The sequence below is a fragment of the Sapajus apella genome, unplaced genomic scaffold (genome assembly GCF_009761245.1).
Source record: "Sapajus apella isolate SASKATOON/1434 unplaced genomic scaffold, GSC_monkey_1.0 scaffold4, whole genome shotgun sequence".
In the NCBI taxonomy this organism is placed as follows: Eukaryota; Metazoa; Chordata; class Mammalia; order Primates; family Cebidae; genus Sapajus; species Sapajus apella.
The window spans coordinates 24,906,552-24,915,743 of NW_022436944.1; the positions used below are offsets into that span (position 1 = coordinate 24,906,552).

At 39.1% G+C, this 9,192-nt stretch overlaps 1 protein-coding gene across 8 annotated transcripts in view; it reads left to right on the plus strand.

Annotated features, from left to right (window-relative positions):
- TFDP2 (transcription factor Dp-2) overlaps positions 1-9,192 on the plus strand; it is a 176,063-nt gene that overhangs the window by 28,097 nt on the left and 138,774 nt on the right. The gene's annotated exons all lie outside the window — the stretch shown is intronic.

Genomic DNA, 9,192 nt, shown 5'->3' on the forward strand with positions numbered 1-9,192 from the left:
TACAGGCACGCGCCACCATGCTCAGCTAATTTTTTGTAGTTTTAGTAGAGACGGGGTTTCACCATGTTGACCAGGATGGTCTCGATCTCTTGACCTCGTGATCCACCCGCCTCGGCCTCCCACAGTGCTGGGATTACAGGCTTGAGCCACCGTGCCCAGCCGAGTTTTTTCTTTAAATAATTTTATAAGGGTATGTGTCAGAGTGGATCATTCTGAGTCAGTTTTCGCAAATATCTGGTAGGATCTTTCATTGTATAGATTAAATTCAAGCATTTTATTGGAAAGTTTTCTTGGAATATACTTTTTTTTTTTTTTTTTTTTTTGAGACAGAGTCTTGCTCTATCACCCAGGCTGGAGTACAGTGGCGCAATCTCAGCTCACTGCAACTTCCACCTTCCAGGTTCACGCTGTTCTCATGCCTTAGCCACTTGGTTAGCTGGGATTACAGGTACCTGCCACTACGCCCAGTTAATTTTTTTGTACTTTTGGTAGAGATGGGATTTCACCATGTTGGCCAGGCTGGTCTTGAACTCCTGGCCTCAAGTGATCCACCCACCTCGGCCTCCCAAAGTGCTGAGATTACAGGTATGAGCCACCATACCCAGCCAGAATGTACTTTTAATGTTAATTCTGTTCCATTGTTTTGATTTTTTTCGTTAGGGACAACAATAATATTAATGTTCAACCTCCTTTGTGTATAATTCATTTCGATCAATTTCTCTGTTTTTTAAAATTTTATTTTCATTTTTTTCCTGCTTTTTGTTCAATGTCTTTTATTAAGTTTTCATTCAAATCTGTTCTCTCTACATACCTTATAATTTAGTTTTTATTTTTGGTTCAATGCCAAAGTAAAGCAAAAGAAAAAATAATAATTTAACTTTCATTTCTTATATGATGTTCATTTCATTTGTTTCTTTCTATTTCTTTAATCAGCTCTTATTCATTTCTTTCTGTTTTTGTCCATTTTGGTACTTAGTATTTGTACTTCTGATTCAAGGTCTTTTTCATATCCTCAAATTCTTGTTTAAAATATTTAATCCAGTTCAGAGAATTGTGTTACAGTGTTTTTCAACCTCATGGTTTGTTTTTGGGGAGAAACCATCAGCAGAAAAGCTTTTGTTTGTATTTTCTGACTTTTTGCAGTACATTTGTGTGCATATGGTCTGCTTGTTTTTTGTTTTTACTCATTTTGTGGACAGAGTTCTTACTTTGAGAGTGCTTCTTCTGGCAGTGTGCTCTCTTTTGTGAAGTTTCTTTTCTGAATTGTAGTGATGATGGTGAGGAAAAGGGGAGAGGAAGAGTTGTTCCTTGATTTTATTAATATTTCATTCCTACCGGCTCTTTAATCCTGCCCCCAGACCCCTACCTTTTTATCTTTTAAGATCTCACTCACTCTGTCGCCCAGGTTGGAGTGCAGTGGAATGATTTCAGCTCACTGCAACCTCCGCCTCCCAGGTTAAGCGCGATTCTCCTGCCTCAGCCTCCTGAGTAGCTGGGATTTCAGGTGCTTGCTACCATGCCTGGCTAATTTTTATATTTTTTTGTAGAAACAGGGTTTCACTATGTTGGCCAGGCTGGTCTCCAACTCCTGATCTCAAGTGATCCAACTGCCTCGGCCTCCCAAAGTGCTGGGATTACAGGTGTGAGCCACTGTGCCTGGCCTAATTTCCCCCTCTTATTGCCTATTCTTTTAATTCCTTACCGTGTGTACAAGAGAAAGTGCTTCTTTATATATGTATACCTGGTTCTCCCCCAGAAGCACTGTTTCTAGGAGGCTGCTGCTTCTGGTCCAGAAGTTTCTAGATACATTTTCTTCACCAGGTCTATGAACTGTAGAGCCCTAACTGCCTAACCTCTGTTCAACATTTTTGTGTTTATTGTTTTACTCTCTTTCCAGGGCTGATTTTATCTGTGCTTTTTGCAAATCCCCTGTGCCCCTCTGCGCTTTCTCACAGAGTCTTTTTCACCTCCCTTCAGTCACCCTGTACATCTACAGGCTTGCAGAGGTAAGGAAGTGGGGTTTCTTTTGCTATTTGCTGCTTTTTTTTTTTTCTTTTTTCTGCTTGATTTACAGGTAATTTGAAGGTTGCTGTGTTTTCTGTCTCCTAGTAGTGCTAATGTTGATGGCCTGCATTCTTATGTGGGTTTTAAAAATTCTTTTGGTTTATTTTATGTCCGTTCAGGGAAGGTAAGGAGCAGAATTGGAGTTATGTTACCTCCATTGTTATACAAACCTGGAAAGGTTCAAAAATCCTTTTCAGGTTTCAAAAATCCTTTGCAGTGGCTCACGCCTGTGATCCCAACAATTTGGGAGGCTGAGGTGGGTGGAGCACTTGAGGTCAGGAGCTTGAGACCAGCCTGGCCAACATGATGAAACCCCATCTTTTCTTTTTTTTTATTTATTTATTTTTGGGACAGAGTTTCGCTCGTTACCCAGGCTGGAGTGCAATGGCGCGATCTCGGCTCACTGCAACCTCCGCCTCCTGGGTTCAGGCAATTCTCCTGCCTCAGCTTCCTGAGTAGCTGGGATTACAGGCGCGCGCCACCATGCCCAGCTAATGTTTTGTAGTTTTAGTAGAGACAGGGTTTTACCGTGTTGACCAGGATGGTCTCGATCTCTTGACCTCGTGATCCACCCGCCTCGGCCTCCCAAAGTGCTGGGATTACAGGCTTGAGCCACCGCACCCGGCCGATGAAACCCCATCTTTACTAAAAATACCAAAATTAGCTGGGCATGGTAGTGCACACCTGTAATCCCAGTTACTTGGGAGGCTGAGGCAGGGTATCTCTTGAACCCAAGAGGCAGAGGTTCCAAGTGAGCCAAGATCACACCATTGCATTCCAGCCTGGGTGACAGAATGAGACTGTGTCTCAAAACAAAAAAATCCTTTTTAGATGACCTAATTTTACACCTGAAAAACCCAAGCGTCAACTGAATTTATAGTAAAATTACTTTAAGCAGTGAAAGAATTAAGTTGTGTAGTGGAATATAAAATTAGTAAATGGAAAAACATAACTTTCTTATGTGAATACAGCTAGGAAAATCTAATGGAGAACCCCATATGTTATAGGAACAACAGTAAAAAGAAACAAATAGAAAAAAACCTCAAAACCAAAAAATAAAATACCTACATGTAACTATAATAGTTTGCAAATCCCATTCTCTTACTTTCCTAGGGCCACCATAACATAACATAATGCCACAAGCTGGGTGGTTTAAAACAACAGAAATGTATTTTCTCACTATTCTGTATTCCACAAGTCTGAAATCAATTTATCAGCAGGGCCGTGCTCCCTGTAAAGCCTCTGGAAGAGGATCCTTTATTGCTTCTTCCAGTTTCTGGTAGCCCCAGGCATTCCTTGGCTTGTGGCCCCATAATTTCAATCTGCCTCTGTCTTCACGCTGCCTTCTTCCCTCTGTCTGCATCTCTTTTTCTTTTTTCCTGTTTTGAGAATGGCTGGACTCGCTTACACCTGTAATCTCAGCACTTTGGAAGGCTGAGTTGGGAGGATCACTTGAGGACAGGGGTTCAAGACTATCCTGGCCTATATAGTGAGACTCTATCTCTACCAAAAATTTAAAAAATTAGCCCAGTGTTATGGTGTATGGCTGTATACCCAGCTATTTGGGAGGTAAGGCGGAAGGATTGCTTGAGCCAAGGAGTTTGAAGTTGCAGTGAGTCATGATTGCGCCACTGCGTTCCAGCCTGGGTGACAGAGCAAGACCCTGTCTCAAGAAAAAAAAAGTTGCAAAATGAATACAGAGAAATTTCATTTTCCTGTAGCCCAACTTCCCCCAAGTGGTAACATCTTACATAATTGTAATGCATTGGCCAAATCCGGAAATTGACATTGGTACAATATAATTAACTAGATTACAGATCTTACATGAATTTCACTAGTTTTTGTATGTGCCTATTTTTTGGTGTGTCTTTGTGTATAGTTCTGTAACATGTTATCAGATGTATAGATTCATATAGCCACCACCACAATCAAGATACAAAACTGTTCTGTCGCTATAAGAAAGGTAGCACTATTGTAACATTTAATAGCAATAGTAAATCTATCATTGTTAAATGAAAAAAAAATGACAGTATGATACCATTGAACAAGACTAGAACTTAAAAAGACTTTAAAAACAAAAGTGTATTTCTGTACATGTAAGTACTTATATGAAAATGCATGGAATGAGCTCTGTGCAAGGATATTTGCCAAATTGATAACAAAGAAGTTTACAGATGATATTTGAGGTGTTCAGATAGGGAGATTTTTTTTATATTGACTTTTTAATCACCAGAATGTTTTCATCTATCATCTGTAATTTAAACGTTTTTAAAAGAATATATATAAGAACATAAATGTCAGTGAATTCTATTAATGGTATTCATCTGGTAGTAAGAATTCTAATGGAAGTGGAGGGGACAGGAATTGAGGAATACTTGCTTTGTATTGTATTTTCTTCTGCACTGTTAAGTTTTTTTTTTCTTATGAGCATGTATAATTTTTTATTGAAAGAATTTTTAAAAGATATGAATCTGTATTATGGAAGACTTTTTAGGACATCTTGAAAATTGGCAGTAACAGAGTAATGTGTATGACTTGCTTATGTACATTTTCATATATATACATATACCCTTCTATTTAAATATACTTTTATGCATATACATGTACCTGAAAGTGTGTTTACAGATATCATTAGGTTATCTTTCAATGGTAAGATTTAGAGTGATTTTAATTTTCTTTGTGCTCTTCTATATCTTTGGATTCTTTTATAGTGAGCATATATATCATTCTCCTTTCCTTCCCCTTTCCAAAGGAGTTTTTAAGAAGGAAGGAAAAAAAGGAAAAAAAAATCTGTATTCTGCTTGGAATTTGAGAAAATTGACAACTTTTGTAGTTAACCTTTGGTTAGTCTATAAAACTTCATGATCTCCATCATACTCTGCGGAGTCTAATAGGGGGTTGTGATTGTTAGGGAATTTCAATATATGGTAGATGAAAAAAAATTAAGTGGATGAGGAGCATATGCAAAGAAGGCAGATATTCTTAAACTCTGCCATTTTTCTATAAGGTTTTTTTGTCATTTAAAACTATTTAATACTTAATTTATATTCTTAAACATTTATAAATACAGATAACACAAATATCCTATAGTATGTTTTCTAAAACCTTAAATTACTTTGAAAACTGCTTAGGTCATGTCTTTTTATGATATCATGGAACATGTGTATAGTAACATTTATGTAAACTTCAGTATAAATTTTGCTTCTCTATGACTGTGAGCAAGTTATTTAAGATCTCTGACTCAATATTCCCTGCTATAAAATGGAGATAACTATTCTATAGAGTTATTTTGAGGAATTGCTTATTGAATAACTTATAATGCTGATTATAAAATTGTTTCATTTTCATTTGAATATAGATTATGTATTTGTATAAGTACAGTGGTATTCTAAATTAGCATTAGAGATAGTGCTGTTTTCGGCCAGGTGTAGTGGCTCATGCCTGTAATTCCAGCACTTTGAGAGGCTGGGGTGGGTGGATCACCTAAGGTGAGGTGTTTGAGACCAGCCTGGCCAACATAGTGAAACCCTGACTCTACTAAAAATACAAAAATTAGCTGGATGTGGTGGCGGGCACCTGTAATCCCAGCTGCCGAGGAGGCTGAGACAGGGAATTCCTTGAAACTGAGTGGAAGTTGCAGTGAGCCGAGATCACGCCACTGTACTCCAGCCTGGGTGAAAAAGCAAGACTCCATTTTAAAAAAAAAAAAAAAAAAAAGAAAATGGTGCTATTTTCTTCTCCGGTTGCTTCCTTTTGAATGCCCCGTTTTTGTCTTCTTTGAACCTTTTGTTGGTCATGGTAACCACATTTTAATGATTAAAATTAAACATTTTGTGCTTGCATAGTTCATTATACAGTGCTTTGTCTATAAACTTACATTAATACCAAATGACATTTTAAAAAGTCATCTAGCCTGTTTTAATGGTTCAAGTAAAAATAAGTCTTAACATTAGTGATGCTAATCTAAAGCTTTGTTAATCTGGAAATGACATTTGCTAAGTAGCATTATGTACAACAGGTGATCTGATCCATGTAGTCATTATGCAGGAGTGAATTAATGATTTAAAATTTGGCTTGTGCTGCTTGATAAAAGAACCTTTCTATTAGGTTCTTGGCAGGATCTCGAAATGTGATTTTATTATTAATTTGGGTGCGCTCATCTAATATTGCTTCTTTGGGTAGGGACCAAAGTAAGTTTTCACTTCAGTCTTTTGTTATAATTAAGAACAAATAATACATATTGATAATCTGTTAATATTGCATAATATATTTGAAATGAAAGTAGCCTTTAGGTTTTATTATAGAAGTGTGTATAAGAAACTGTCAATAATCCAGTCTTGCCATTTGATTGGGTGTGGTGGCATGTGCCTGTAGCCCCAGCTACGCAGGAGGCTGGGACGAGGATATCTTGAGGCCAGAAGTTTGAGGCCAGCTTGGGTAATATAGCAAGACCTCTGTCTCAAGGCCGGGCGCGGTGGCTCAAGCCTGTAATCCCAGCACTTTGGGAGGCCGAGGCGGGTGGATCACAAGGTCAAGAGATCAAGACCATCCTGGTCAACATGGTGAAACCCCGTCTCTACTAAAACTACAAAAAATTAGCTGGGCATGGTGGCACGTGCCTGTAGTCCCAGCTACTCAGGAGGCTGAGGCAGGAGAATTGCCTGAACCCAGGAGGCGGAGGTTGCGGTGAGCCGAGGTCGCGCCATTGCACTCCAGCCTGAGTAACATGAGTGAAACTCCGTCTCAAAAAAAAAAAAATCAATTTGCCAGGAAGTGACAGAGAATTCTACCTCAATGAATTAGAACACTGTATCTAATCTTCTTTTATTATTAAGCTCCCTGTTGCCCGTCACTTTGTCAAAGTGCTCACCTATAACAGTGCTAGCCCATTTCCTTCCTATTACCATGTCTTTCTGCTAAGAATACTGTAATTGGCTTCTAGCCTGAAAATCAGAGCACATATACTAAGAACTTTATGCTAAATAAAACACGTAAGGTGGAGGAAGACCTAAGATCTTGTGTAACTTACTAGTACCTGGTTTTGTGAAAGCTACTTTGAGCTCTGGGGAATTTTTTTTTTTTTTTTTTTTTTTCTGAGCTGAGAGTCTTGTTACAGAGGGTTAAGGTGGTTTGACTGCTAGATAAATAGATAGTGAGTAGAAACTTATTTAGTATAGTCAAGAAATGAATGAACATTTCAGTTACTGAAGAATTACAGGATATAACTGATATTACTGGTTTGTTGTTGTTGTTGTTTTCTTTTCTTTCTTTTTTTAAATCTTTATTACAGATAGGGTTTCACCATGTTGGGCAGGCTGGTCTTGAACTCCTGACCTCAGGTGATCCACCGGCTTTGGCCCTCCAAAGTGCTGGGATTACAGGCGTGAGCTACCACATCCGGCACAATATTACTGGTTTTTAAAGAATTAGAATGCAAATAATTTTTACTTAATCTTTGGTGAATTTGGTTCTGTCTTTGGTTCAGATGCTGTAGCTCTCTACCTAAAATCATTCCAAGGCTTCCCACTAATCTGATTTGATTTTTTTTTTTTTTTTTTTTTTAGGACAGGGTCTTGCTCTGTCACCCAGGGTGGAGTGCAATGGCACGATCTCGACTCACTGCAGCCTCTGCCTCCTGGGTTCAAGTGATTCTCCTGCCTCAGCCTCCCAAGTAACTAGAATTATAGGCACACACTTCCATATCCAGCTAATTTTTGTATTTTTAGTAGAGATGGGGCTTTACCATGTTGCCCAGACCAATCTCGAACTCCTGAGCTCAAATGACCTTCCTGCCTCAGCCTCCCAAAGTGCTGGGATTACAGGCATGAGCCACTGCACCTGGCCACCTCTGATTAAAATCTTGAAAATGCAGTATCCTGCATGATCTGGCTTCCTACCTCATCTCTTAGCAACCCTTTGCCTTGCCCTTTGTTTTTTGGCACATATTATTAGAACCTTTCCTAGATCCTGGAACCTCCCACATACTTTTCTTCCTTTGATCTTTCCTGTGCTGTTTCCTTTGAGTAGAATATATCCCTCTCTCTTTGCCAGTGGTTTACTCAGTTTCTGTTTTTTTGTCAGCTCAGCTCAAACTTTACTTCCTCAGAGAAGTCTTCTGTAAAGCCACCAGAGTTCAAGTCCTCTATTTTACATGTTCCTGTGAATCTTTTATGTCTCCATCATAGCACTTGTAGTGACTGTCATTAAGTAGTTAATTGTGAAATTCATTATTTAATGCATGTCTTCATAGCTAAAATACAGGCACCATGAAGGCAGAGACTGTCTCATTGTTTCCCGTAGTATCTTTAAGGATGAGCTTTAATGCTCAATATCTGTTTTTGTTTTTTTTTTTTCCAAGGCGGAGTTTCACTCTGTTGCCCAGACTGGAGTGCAGTGGTGTGATCATGGCTACTGCAGCCTTGACCTCCTGGGTTCAAGGGATCCTCACATCTCAGCCTCCTGAGTAGCTGGGACCGCAGGTGTACGCCACCATGCGTGGTGATTTTTTTATTTTTTTATTTTTTGAGAGATGGGGTCTCACTGTTTTGCCCAGGTGAGACTCACACTCCTAGGCTTAAGCAATCTGCCTACCAGGGCCTCCCAAAGTGTTGGGATTACAGGTATGAGCCCCTGCAACCAGCCAGTGCTCAGTATTTTTAATACTCAGTGTTTGAATATAACAGGCTATATAACTAAATGAATGAGTAGTGCTCAGATAACATTATTCATTATTTCAGTGCACATATGTAGTGTTGATTGCTTATAGTATTAACCAGTTTTTATAATTGTAGAGAGTCTGGACAAAAGCTTATGTAAATCTGGATTTTTTTTTTTTTTTTTCAATTTTAAAAAGTGAACAATGGACTGGGCATGGTGGCTCATGCCTATAATCCCAGCACTTTGGGAGGCTGAGGTGGGTGGATCTGTTGAGTTTAGGATTTCAAGACCAACCTGGATAACATGGCAAAATGCCATCTCTACAAAAAATACCAAAATTAGCTGAGTGTGGTGGTGCACATGCACCTGTAGTCCCTGCTGCTCAGGAGGCTGAGGATCCCTTGAACCCAGGAGGCGGAGGTTACAGTGAGTTGAGATAGCGCCACTGCACTCCAGCCTGAGTTGAGATCA